Raw genomic sequence first — 13,570 nt, 5'->3', positions numbered from 1 at the left:
TCTTCCTTGCTGCATTGTGCTAAGTCAGGAATAGTATCAACATTAGACAGTCACTAAGGGTTGCTCACGCACCCCATCCCCCTTAGTGTGGGCCTTCCGAGTTATACCCCCAGTCATGCGCGGATGTATTTTTGCAGGGGCACGGGCTTTCCTTTTCTTTGATGGTGGTTCCACCCCTGATCCCACCGCCCCAGCTTAGACTGTTTGGCTTTCCCACCCCTAGTAGTAACTGAAGAGGCTATATAGGAATTTTCTGGACTAGCTGGGGTGGAATCAGGGCGCACAGGTGAGACGGGAGTAACCTGCCTTGATAACCTAATAGGAGCAACTGCAGAGGCATTAGATTATGTTAGCATGGAAGAGGGAGATGGGTTACCTGGTCCTATTGATGGTAGAGGTTCTAGCGATAAGCTACGCTCCTTTAGTTGAATCTCGTACAAGAGCGCAGATTCAGCCCTAGTTAAAAATGCATCAAGGGTTCCAACTACTCTGCCCCCTGCACCCGATTTGCGTTTCCCCCTGACACTAACCCCAACTGAAGGCATGGTCAAATAGTAATAGATCTAGACTGACCCCCCTGATGAAATGTCAAAAGTTAGTGGGGTGGCCCAGCCCAGCATCCTCGGGTCTTGGACTGGCTCAGACGGGCCCGCCCTTGGTCCGGGCTTCGTCCTGCGCGCGTCCCGTGCCACGGTGGGAGAGGCAGCGCTTTAAGCACGGTGGTCACGCCTCCCCCTCACTCACATCAGCTGGGTCAGTCAGGTTGCACTCTGGGAGTTTGAGTGCTCTCCCAGGGTGAAAGTGGCAGTTAAAGCAGGTAGAGCCCGTCCTTCAGAGCCCTGGAACCTTGTCCCACCAAGGTTTTGGTAGTGACAGCGACAGCGATGTTTGAAGGGGACCACAGAGGCAGCAGACAAGGAAATGGAGGTATGGCAGCAAGCAGGACACAAACTTAGAAACCCGTGCAGCGCGGGGAGAAGCAGCGATTTAAGCGCAGTGGTCACGCCTCCCCCTCACTCGCGTTAGCTGGGTCAGTCAGGTTGCACTCTGGGAGTTTGAGTGCTCTTCCAGGGTGAAAGCACCAGGTGCAGCAGGTAGAGCCTGTCCTTCAGAGCCCTGGAACCTCGTCCCACCAAGGCTGTGACAGCGACGTTTGAAGGGGACTACAGAGGCAGCAGACAAGGAAATGGAGGTATGGCAGCAAGCAGGACACAAACGAAGAAACCCGTGCCGGGGGGGGAGAGGCTGCGCTTTAAGTGCTGTGGTCACGCCTCCCCCTCACTCGCGTCAGCTGGGTCTGTCAGGGTGCACTCGGGGAGTTTGAGTGCTCTCCCAGGGTGAAAGCGCCAGTTGCAGCAGGTAGAGCCCGTCCTTCAGAGCCCTGGAACCATGTCCCACCAAGGCTGTGACAGCGACTTTTGAAGGCGACTACAGAGGCAGCAGACAAGGAAATGCATGTATGGCAGCAAGCAGGACACAAACGAAGAAACCCAATCCGCGGGGGGAGAGGCAGCGCTTTAAGCGCGGTGGTCACGCTTCCCCCTCACTTGTGCAAGGGCCTCGACCTTGCGCAAGGGCCGAGTCACTCACTGCTGCCTCCTGCTCTGCTGATCGCGCTCGCTCTGCCACTGCCCCCACAGGGTTCGAGCCCCCCGAGCCCTGTCAGCGCTCGGTTATAGGTTGCTTCACTGTATTTTACTTGCATTTGCCTCTGTTGTTCTTGCTGCCACTTCGTTTTTTGTATTTTATACTCCCTGTATTTTACGGCCGTCAGAGCCCTCTGCCACCCCCCACTCCCACTCTTGCCTTCTAGGTCCCTGGTATTTTTTCCGCCGCTTCCCCGCGGCCACGCCCCTTCGCCGCCCCGCTCCCACCTCCTCCCCCGCGACCGCCGACAGGACGCAGACAGCGTGCGCGGCGATTGCACACCGAAGGCGTGCCAAAGGCAAGCCTGTCTGCCCCGTCCGCGCCTGGACCGCGCCCAGTGCCAGGACCCCTGGACCCCGAAACCGCCACTACACCAGACTGCACTACGACTCCAGCACCCTCCACGCACTCAACGCCGGACGAGATCACTCCTGCTACCGGGCCACCTCGAAGCACACCCGAGGACCCTTCACCTGCCGAAACTGCAGCTTCACCAGCATCCTGCCCGCCGAACCATCAACCGGAGAACCCAACCACCACCGATGCATCCTCCTCAACACCCGCTCTGCTCACAAGCATGCCATCGAACTCTGGGACCTCCTAGACTCAACCACCCCTGACGTCACCTTCCTGACGGAGACCTGGCTGAACACCACCTCGGCACCAGACATCACCATAGCCATCTCCCGCAGAGACCGCACCAACGGAGTGGGAGGAGGAATCGCCGTCATCCACAAGAACACCCTCGGAGTCTCGACCAACACCGATGACACCCTCACCACTGCCGAGCACATGCACTTCCAAATCCACACCGACCCCAACACTACCCTCAGAGGAACACTCGTCTACAGACCACTCGGATACCGACCACAGTTCAGCGACACCATCGCCGACCTCATTAGCACCCACGCCCTCTCCCCCATGAACTACATCCTCCTCGGGGACCTGAACTTCCACCTCGAGAACAACAACGTCGCCAACTCCACCGCCCTGATCGCCAACCTCGCCAACCTTGGACTCAAACAGTTTGTGACGACACCCACCCACGCCGCCGGACACACACTGAACCCCACCTTCTCCGCAAGTCCCCACGTCTCCTTCAACCATACCACCGAACCGCACTGGACTGACCACAGATGCGTCCACTTCACCTTCAAGAAACCCACCACACACCACCGCACCCAACAGCTGCCACACCGCTGCTGGGGCAAGATCATCAAGGATCAACTGACCACCACCCTCGCCCTGAGACCACCCGAGGACTCCACCGACCCCGACACCGCCGCCATCAACCTCAAACAGTGGATCAACGACTGCGCCGACACCCTCACCCCACTCAAGACCTCCGCTACCAACCACACCAACAAGAAAGCCGCATGGTTCACCGATGACCTCCGAACCTCCAAGCACACCTGCCGAAAACTGGAGAAGAAATGGCTCCGTGACAAAACTCCAGACAGCTACACTGCCCACAAGAACACCACCCGCAGACACCACCAACTCATCAGGACCGCCAAGAGGACCGCCTTCAAAGACCACCTAGACAACAACGCACACAACACCAAAGAGCTCTTCAGCATCGTGAAAGAACTCTCCAATCCCAACTCCAACACCAACGACATCCCACCATCACAAGACCTGTGCGACTCACTGGCAACCTTCTTCGCCGCAAGATCACCGGCATCCACGACAGCTTCAATTCCGACACTCCCACACCCACTGCCGAGACCACCGGGTCCACCACCTCAACGACCTCCACCCACACCAATCGCCTGACCGCCTGGTCCTACGTCAGCGACGAAGACACCATCAACACCATGAACTCCATCCACTCCGGATCCCCATCTCACCCCTGCCCTTACCATGTTTTCAACAAATCCAGCACAGCCATCGCACCCCATCTCCGGAAAACAATCAACACCTCCTTTGAGACAGCAACCTTCCCAAAGAGATGGAAGCATGCCGAGATCCACACCCTACTGAAGAAACTCAAGGTGGACCCCAAGGACCTCAAGAACTTCCGACCCATCTCCCTGCTCCCTTTCCCGGCGAAAGTCACAGAGAAGATCGTCAACAGACAGCTGACCCGCTACCTTGAAGACAACAACATCCTGGACCCCTCCCAGTCCGGCTTCCGCAGCAACCACAGCACCGAGACTGCCATCATCGCCACCACTGACGACATCAGGATCTTGATGGACAAAGGAGAAACAGCTGCCCTCATCCTTCTAGACCTATCAGCAGCATTTGACACGGCCTGCCACTGCACCCTAACAGCACGCCTACATGACACCGGAATCCAAGAGGAAAACCCTGGCCTGGACCACATCCTTCCTCTCCGGCAGAACCCAGAGCGTCCTTCTCCCACCCTTCCGCTCCTAGTCCACCGAGATCATCTGCGGCATCCCACAGGGATCTTCCCTCAGCCCGACGCTGTTCAATATCTACATGGCACCTCTCGCCCACGTCGCACGACAACACAACCTCAACATCATCTCCTACGCAGACGACACCCAGCTCATCATATCCCTCACCGAAGACCCCCACACCACCAAAGCCAACCTCCACAGAGGAATGAAGGCCATCGCCGATTGGATGAAGGACAACAGGCTGAAGCTGAACTCAGACAAGACGGAGGTCCTCATCCTTGGCCCCACCCCATCAGCCTGGGATGACTCCTGGTGACCAACATCGCTAGGAACAGCCCCAGAACCCACCGACCACACCCGCAACCTGGGGATCATCCTAGACTCCGCCCTCTCCATGACCAAGCTAGTCAACGCCATCTCCGCGTCCTGCTTCAACACCCTCCGAATGCTCTGCAGGATCTTCAAATGGATCCCCCCCGACACGAGAAAATCCGTCACCTAGGCCTTCGTCACCAGCAGACTGGACTACGGGAACGCCCTCTACGCAGGAACAACAACCAAGCTCCTGAGACGGCTGCAACGTATCCAGAACGCCTCAGCATGACTGATCCTCGACGTCCCCCGACGCAGCCACATCACACCCCACCTGAGAGACCTCCACTGGCTCCCCATCAAAATGAGGACACCTTCAAACTCCTCATCCACGCACACAAAGCCCTACACAACACCGGACCAACATACCTCAATGACCGACTCAGCTTCTACACCCCCACCCGCAGCCTCCGCTCTGACAACCTTACCCTCGCCACAGTCCCTCGAATCAGGAAAACTACCGCTGGTGGCAGATCCTTCTCCTACCTCGCCGCCAAGACCTGGAACACTCTCCCTACCAACCTACGTCAGACCGAGGACCTGCTGGCCTTCAGAAGACTTCTCAAGACCTGTCTCTTCGATCAGTAGCGGCCCCCCTCCAGCGCCTTGAGACCCTCACGGGTATATAGCGCGCTTTACAAGAGCATTGATTGATTGATTGAGTCAGCTGGGTCAGTCACGGTGCTCTCTGGGAGTTTGAGTGCTCTCCCAGGGTGAAAGCGCCAGTTGCAGCAGGTAGAGCCCGTCCTTCAGAGCCCTGGAACCTCGTTCCATCAAGGCTGTGACAGCGACGTTTGAAGGGGACCACAGAGGCAGCAGACAAGGAAATGCAGGTATGGCAGCAAACAGGACACAAATGAAGAAACCCGCGCTGTGGGGAGAGGGGCAGCGCTTTAAGCGCGGTGGTCACGCTTTCTTCTCACTCACGTCAGCCGAGTCAGTCAGGGTGGACTCTGGGAGTTTGAGTGCTCCCCCAGGGTGAAAGCGTCTGTTGCAGCAGGTAGAGCCCGTCCTTCAGAGCCCTGGAAACTTGAGGCACAGGGTCAGACTGATTTGCATATGGCCATGTCTGAACTGGGGTGGCAGAGTGGGTTAAAGAACGATGATGGATTAAACCCAGATCTGTTGACTAGGTGTGAGTGTTCGATTGGTTCAGATGCTCCGTTCATCACCACCCCCTTTTGTACCACTTTGTTCGCCATAAATTGGCAGTGTATGCTCAGACGTGAGTCCCTTGCTCACTTTGCCACTGGATTCAAGCAAGCCTGGCTGAAGACGGCTGGAATGCCAGACACCGGTCCTAGGAAGCTTGTTTCCGGTCCAGGGAAAGCTTGGCTTGGCAGTTCGGGCTGGACTGTTCCCATGAGACACAGGGTCAGACTGATTTGCATATGGCCATGTCTGAACTGGGGTGGCAGAGTGGGCTAAAGAACGGTGATGGATTAAACACAGATCTGTTGACTGGGTGTGAGTCTTTGATTGGTTCAGATGCTCCCTCCATCACCACCCCCTTTTGTACCGCTTTGTTCGCCATAAGTTGGCAGGGTATGCTCAGACGTGAGTCCCTTGCTCACTTTGCCACTGGATTCAAGCAAGCCTCACTGAAGATGGCTGGAATGCCAGAAACAGGTTCTAGGAAGCTTGTTTCCGGTCCAGGGAAGGCATGGCTTGGCAGTTTGGGCTGGACTGTTCCCATGAGGCACAGGGTCAGACTGATTTGCATATGGCCATGTCTGAACTGGGGTGGCAGAGTGGGCTAAAGAACGGTGATGGATTAAACCCAGATCTGTTGACTGGGTGTGAGTGTTTGATTGGTTCAGATGCTCCGTCCATCACCACCCCCTTTTGTACCACACAGTAGGAGCACAGGGCAAAGGGCAAGTGGCTGCTGGGAGCTCCTGTTTATGTTCTGTTGCATTTATTGCTATTTTCTTACAGCGAAACTCATCAACTATCACTGATTCAGATGATGCAGAGAGAAGTGTGGTTCAGCAGCAGTTTATGGAGTGGGCAATGACTCTGTCCCATATCCCCGTCCTCCTTTGGGCCCCGTCAAGACGTCTTACATGTTGAGCATGCTCTTTTGCCCATATCACTGTCTGAAGTGATTGACTTTAAGTGTCAGCCATCCACCTTAAAGGTCCCTTGCAGATTATCTATGCGAAGCATCTAATATGGCACAGGACAGAACAAAATCCAACTTCATGGGTTTATGTATTTAATATGGTGCTTCCCCCAACCCCTTGCTGTTTCCAAGATCTTGCTGCAGTGGTTGCTCTCAAGTGCTTGCTGCAGACCCGCATTAGGACTGTGGCAGTTGGACCACCAAGAGACCACTGCTGCCGCCATGGATCCCCGATCCCTGGCAGTGATGGAGCGTTCTGAGGTCCCTAATATGCTTTTGGTGCCCGCCTTGCACCGCCAAGCATATTAGAAGTTTCCTCACCAGCACACTTTTCATGGCAATGCGACCGCCATGAAAAGTGTGGCAGGGAGGAAACAAAGATTGCCCTACAGGGCCCCCAGTTGCCTCTGTACCATGGTGTGCATGCAGGGGGCACATGTTGTATGTCCTGCATGCATGCAACCCTGGTTCCAGCAGGACATGAACTTTACAGTCAATGCCCTGCAGGGACACCCTTTGACACTCCCATTGCGGTGCCTTTTTCAAACGCACCGCAGTGGGACTCCCAAAGAACCTTCTGCCAGAGTAAAAATAAGTCGTACTCTGGGAGCAGTCTTTAATGGGTTTAGCTGTCTCCGAGCGGGACGGAAGCGTGATGGCCCAGCTCCAAGACCGCCAAAGTCATAATAAGGCCCATAAATACTGCCTCACCCCGTTCCAAGTTTTGCCTTCTGACTTAGCTACATCTTAGTTCTCAAAATCCAGCAGCAGGGTAAGACTGAAATATGCAGTGATAGATCTGAGTGAGATTCCTCTAGTTCTCTTACCTGCCTACAGTAAGCCCTCCTTGGGTGTAGGTCTAAGCACCTGGTCTTGGTCCTCTGAGGTGAAAAAACTGCTAGGTCCTGCTTTCCTAAAACTACTGGGACACTTTATCTTGTTTGCTCCTGCAGTTCTCAGGGCAAGAGTCTAGGCACCAGGTCTCTCTCCCACACGAGGACTTTCAGAGCTCAGTCCACAGTGGTGAGTTGGACCATCTTGGATAAATTATATTTATTGCTTCCTTTGGGCAGGCAAGCCCAATCACTAGTCATTTGGAGAGCAGTTTCAACAGGAGTAAGAAGTCCTTTAGTCTTCTACTTCTAGCTGTCACGGAGAGTCTTCTTCTGTAAAGATGTTTTTTTCCCCAAACCTAGGGTATTTAGATGCGGTGGGTGTGTGGTGCAGTTCTTATCCTGTGTACTAGCAAGTGATTGGAGAATTTTCTGTTTCCATTCCAGACTGCTGTCACATACCACCCCTACCTCCTTTTTTAGCACATCCTCTTTTGTTCATGCGAACATTTCCATAAACGTAAAACCAAAATGGCTATCACCATCATTCCACTGAAGGAGCTCTGGTCCTTCCTTAGCCAGACTCCTAATTATGTGATGGACCCTCCCCTCAATCAGGTTCCAAAGTGATTTTCCTTTCAACTGGGATTGGAGTCAGAGTCTAGTATGTCCCTGGAAACATACTGGAACAGTCCCAAACAGCCATATTTGCCGTCACCAAGTCAAAAACAGATTTATTTGTGGGTAATCTTTGTTAAGTGTCCTGTTGGTGACTAAAACTGTGCTTTCTGGGGGGTCAAGCTATTGTCCTTTGGGAGCAGGGTCATAAACATGCAACTATGAATGTGTATTGAGCAACTACCATGGGACTAACAGGCAAACTGGTTCTAAATCTGATTTTTCTCAGGCAACTAAAGAACACATCTGTAATGTTGTTTTGTCACTAAAGTAATCAAAGATCCACCTGCACTATTGAAATACATTTTTCGAAATAAATGAAAAATAACTTTGAATCATTTCTATAGCATTTTCTTGGGAGGAGATATATCACGTTTTTATTTATAGATAGGCTTTTCAGATTTTGGACAAATGTTCACTGTGAGGACATACTTTTCCCAATATGTACCATGCCACATTTTTAAATATTAAGCACCCAGGCTTGTAAGCTTGCAAGGCATACTTTATGCTTGCTGTATATTTAGTTCACAGGCCAGTGGGCTTGCATGGCACACTTTATGCACGGCCTATTTAATATACAAAAATATACTCTCTCTACATGGCGAAAGCATTATACCTTGCCGTTTGCCACATTAATGCATCTAAACAATATATGCATGTGGTATTTCTATAATGTGAACCTAACCAAAAGGCATCCGAGCACTGCACATGGTCAAAGACAAGTATATAGTGAATGAGTTATAGAAGAGGTAGCTGGGATGTGGCATGTTAATGAATTGTGAGCTACTGTTATTTAAAGAGGTGCTGCTTCAGCTCTTTACTAAATTGGAGCTACATTTGGGAAGTCCTGGTGGATACAGGGATGTTGTTCCAGATCATGCATTCAATAATAGAAAGGCCTGGTGCATTGTTTTTAAAATGTTTACACTTATAGTCAGTAGTCTGAATTCTAACAGTGGATGGGCCTAGAACCACCAGAGATAGGAAACTTATCTGCAAGGTAAGTGGGGTCCTAGTCATGATGATTTTGTAAATGATGCAGCTGATGAAGGTGGTGTGGGACGGCAAGGAGACTCAAGATGGGTGGATTGTGAGACATGCCTGGCATGTGTAATGTGCTTAAGGTGTGCCAACATTGAGTCCAGGAGGCCATGGAGCAAGACATTTCTACCAACCAGATATGAGGGAATGAGGGCTTGAACAGCACTTCTAAAGTTGATATATGAAGGAACTGCTTTTATGTTCTTTTGACGAGAGCAGTGCTACCAAGACATCTTTGTGTTTTTGCTAATGTTTTCCCTGAATAAGGTTCGTGTCCAGGGTGAATCAAAGTGAACTTACACTCACTGAAAGTTGAGGGTTCACAATTGACAAGGTACATGTTACTGAGCCAGATTTGTAGCTTCTTGTTTAATGTTCTTTGCAAATAACAGGAATTATGTCTGGGTTGGGTTGAGCTTTAAATAGATGTTGGACTTCCAGGTCTGGGTGATATGCAGGCAGGCAGTGTCTGAGGTGCTGGATGTGAGAGAGAGAGGAGCTTTTCAGCTAGGGCTGTTTATCATCAGTATATTGTTGAATCTTGATACTGTGAGTAGAGCACAAAATGGCTCAGGTTGAAGATGACGAGGGACATTATGAAATCCTGGGTTACCCATGTGAACAAATTAGTGTCGGTGGGAAAGGGAGGAGGAGAACCAGTGAAGGACATTGTTAGGAAAGTCCATTTAAGACTTCTATCAGGAGACAGGCTGATCTTCATCCGCGGTCAAGAAGGCATTGTCTTCGATATAAATTAGCAGTCTCCGTGCTGCAGCGTGATCTGAATCCAGCCTGGTGGTTGTGCAGGATATCATTACCATTAATGTGATTTTGGAGTAGAACATAACCAGCTTTATTAGTTATCATGCGAATGATTGGTAGGAAAGTGGTGGACCAGTAGTTGGCAACGTCATCAGGGTTTAGTGTAGGTTATTTAGGAGTGGGAAGACTCCTTGATGGAAAGAGTCATTGACAATGGAAGTAGGAGCGAAAGAGTATCCTCATGGAGAGCTTTAATGAAGGACAAGGGTATGATATAATGTTCATCAGAGGTGGCTTTGAAGGAGTTGTGAATGTTGAGATGATCTGCAAGAGATAGGGCTTTGGAGGATGACCATGACAGGATTCTATGGGAAACGGTGGGCATTAGAAATGAAGCAGGCTTGATGTTTTTAATTGTCAGATTTTTTGTGTTTTTTTCACTGAAAAAGAGGTTGATAGCATTGCACTTTTATTAGGGTGACCAACTGGCATTGGTGCAAATTCAGGACAGTGAGTGTAAAAATTCAGGACAAAGGGTCAAAATTCAGGACACAAATTCAGGACAGGAGGTCAAAATTCAGGACAAAACTTCAGGACAATAGGTACGTTTTACAGACACATCAGAGGTCGCACAATAGTATATAAGTAAGCCCAGCCACTTCCAAACATATTCAACCATTTGCAAAGCTATCCATCATGTATCCTTCCATCTATCATTTCACTCATCCATCCCTTCATCCACCCCCTCATCCATCCTTTCACTCATCCTCCATTATACATCCATCCATCCACCCTTTCACCCTATCTATCTGTACACTTATCCATCCATTCTTCATCCCATCCATCCATTCACTCATCCATTCAGCCATTTACCCTTTCACCAATCCAGCCATCCTTTCACTTACTAATCCTTCCACACATCCACTCTTTTAGTCATCCATCCATCCTCCCTTTCTCTCTCCATCGACCCTTTCACTTAGCCATCCTTCCTTCCATCCATCCATCCACCCACCCATCCATCCATCTACTCATCCACTCATGAATCCATCCATTGACCCTATCACTCATCCATCATTTCACTCCTTCACACATCTATTCATCCTTTTGTCCATCTACCCTCCCTTTAACTCACTCATCCATCCTTACATCCACCCTTTCACTCATACGTCCATTCATTCACCCTTGCACTTATCAATCCATCATTTCACTCATCCACCTACCCACCCATCATCCACCCAACCATCCACCCACCCACTCACCATCCACCCACCCACTCATCCATCCTTTTACCCACCATCCAATCCACTGATCCATCCTTTCAACCACCCACCATCCACCCACCCACTCATCCATCCATCCATCCATCCTTTCACCCACCCACTCATCATCCATCCATCCATCCTTTCACCCACCCACTCTCCATCCATCCATCCTTTCACCCACCCATCATCCATCCATCCATCCATCCATCCTTCCCCTCATCATCCATCAATCCTTCCCCTCATCATCCATCCATCCTTTTCCCTCATCATCCATCCATCCTTTTCCCTCATCATCCATCCATCCTTCTACCCACCCACTCATCATCCATCCATCCTTCCCCTCATCATCCATCCATCCTTCCCCTCTTCATCCATCCATCCTTTCACCCACCCCCTCATGATTCATCCATCTACCCTTCCCCTCATCATCCATCCATCCACCCTTCCCCTCATCATCCATCCTTTCACCCACCCCCTCATCATCCATCCATCCTTCCCCTCATCATCCATCTATCCATACTTCCCCTCATCATCCATCCTTCCCCTCATCATCCATCCATCCATCCTTTCACCCACCCATCCATCCATCCTTCCCCTCCATCCATCCCCTCATCCATCCATCCATCCCCTCATCCTTCCCCTCATCCATCCATCCTTCCTTCCCCTCATCCATCCATCCATCCCCTCATCCATCCATCCTTCCCCTCATCCATCCATCCTTCCTTCCCCTCACCCATCCACCCATCCTATCCATTTATCCTTCCCCTCATCCATCCATCCTTCCCCTCCATCCATCCATCCTTCTCCTCATCCATCATCCTTCCCCTCATCCATCATCCAGCTACCCTTCCACCCATACATCCAGCTATTTACATTTTCTCTCCATCCTTCCCCTCACTCATCAATCCATCCATCTTCTCTCATTATCCATTTATTCAATCTTTCATTCATCCATTCACCCTTTCACTAATTCATCCAGCCATTCACCCATTCCTTCCCTTACTTACTCGCCCACCTTTTCATATTAATTTTGAGCTGAGCCCTTTTGAGAAGAGGCCCATCAAGAACTTCACCCTTGCTGCTGGGGCCGTTCCAGGACTGGGACAGAAGCCACCCAGGGCGGAGACTGGATCCACCACAGGGGGGGGGGACAAGAGCCATCACAGGTGGGGGTGGACTGGAGCCACAACATGGGGGGACAGGAGCCATCACAGGCGGGGGGTGGACTGGAGCCACCACATGGGGGGGACAGGAGCCATCACTGAGGGGAGGGCAGGATCCATAAAAGGAGAGGGAACAGGATCCTCCAGGGTGGGCACAGGGGTGGGCATGCAGTATTCTAGTATCATCTTGGGCTCCTCGCCCCCCTCTAAGAGAACTGATTGAACTGATTGTCCTCCATACTTTGTTAATCAGTGTGGGTGCGATTGTGCCATTTCTTTATTGTATTACATCATAGACTGCATGTTTGAAGAACTGAGGTTTGCTTACAATTTAGTGACAGTAATTAAGCTCGGTGAAGAGAAGCACATGCTGCCTCGGTGTAATCAGGGGTGTAATCTGGCCGAGTCTAGGATGTTTGGGGCCCTGGGTAGAAATGGAATGTGTGAGCCCTCCTCTAAATAGCAGAGACATGATGCATTCAGAGCTGTTTGTATGTGAATAGATGTCGCTGCTCCTGAACCTGCAGCCCCTCCCTCTCAGTCACCTTCGAAGCACCTCTCAACAGGTCATCAAGGGCTGGAGGTGTGAGGGTTGCCATCCCGCTGTGCCTCTCCAATGCTGCTGAGTATCTGAGGAGCTTTGGTGCAGCATCGAAGTCAAGAAGGGAGGTGGGTGCAAGCTGTGCCGGCTTTAGGGTGGGACAACCGGTGCCCTGTTAAAATGACGGACAAATGGCGTCCGTTAAAGATTCCTTCACGGACAACGGACAGACGGCCGAAATTACGGACTGTCCGTGAAATTTACGGACGGTTGGTCACCCTAACTTTTATGTGGAGTGGGAAATTGGTGGGTCCGACTGGGGGTTTATGCAGTGCTGTATAGTCTTTGAAAGTGTTCTCCTTTCTTCTTAGTGTTTTGTGAAAGTAGATCCCAGCCAAAGCACAATGGTGCATATCCTGAAGTGATATGATTCTGTCATATAGGTGGGTGTTTTAAATGCACACTGCATCGTACACATGAGATTACATTTTCAAACCACTGTTGCATTTCTTGCACTGCAGGCCATGTACTGATACATCAACTTCCTTGTCTAGACCAGAAAGACTTTAGACCTTGTCTTTAATATGATTTCTCACACATTGAAAGTGCATTCTTACCACCCGTACCTCACCAGGTGTGCAGAATTATGAGTTCTCTAAAAAATGTCAATGCATGGTGATAAAACTCTTGACTGGTGTGACCAGCTAGTTTTACCTGACCTCTATTCTACTGAAGTTGCCCTGATGTCACACCTTGGTCCAGATGAATCACAGCCAT

Source organism: Lissotriton helveticus, chromosome 3_1 (genome assembly GCF_964261635.1).
Source record: "Lissotriton helveticus chromosome 3_1, aLisHel1.1, whole genome shotgun sequence".
Lineage (NCBI taxonomy): Eukaryota > Metazoa > Chordata > Amphibia > Caudata > Salamandridae > Lissotriton > Lissotriton helveticus.
The sequence above is the reverse complement of the archived record's forward strand: the minus strand, read 5'-3'. Positions refer to the sequence as shown.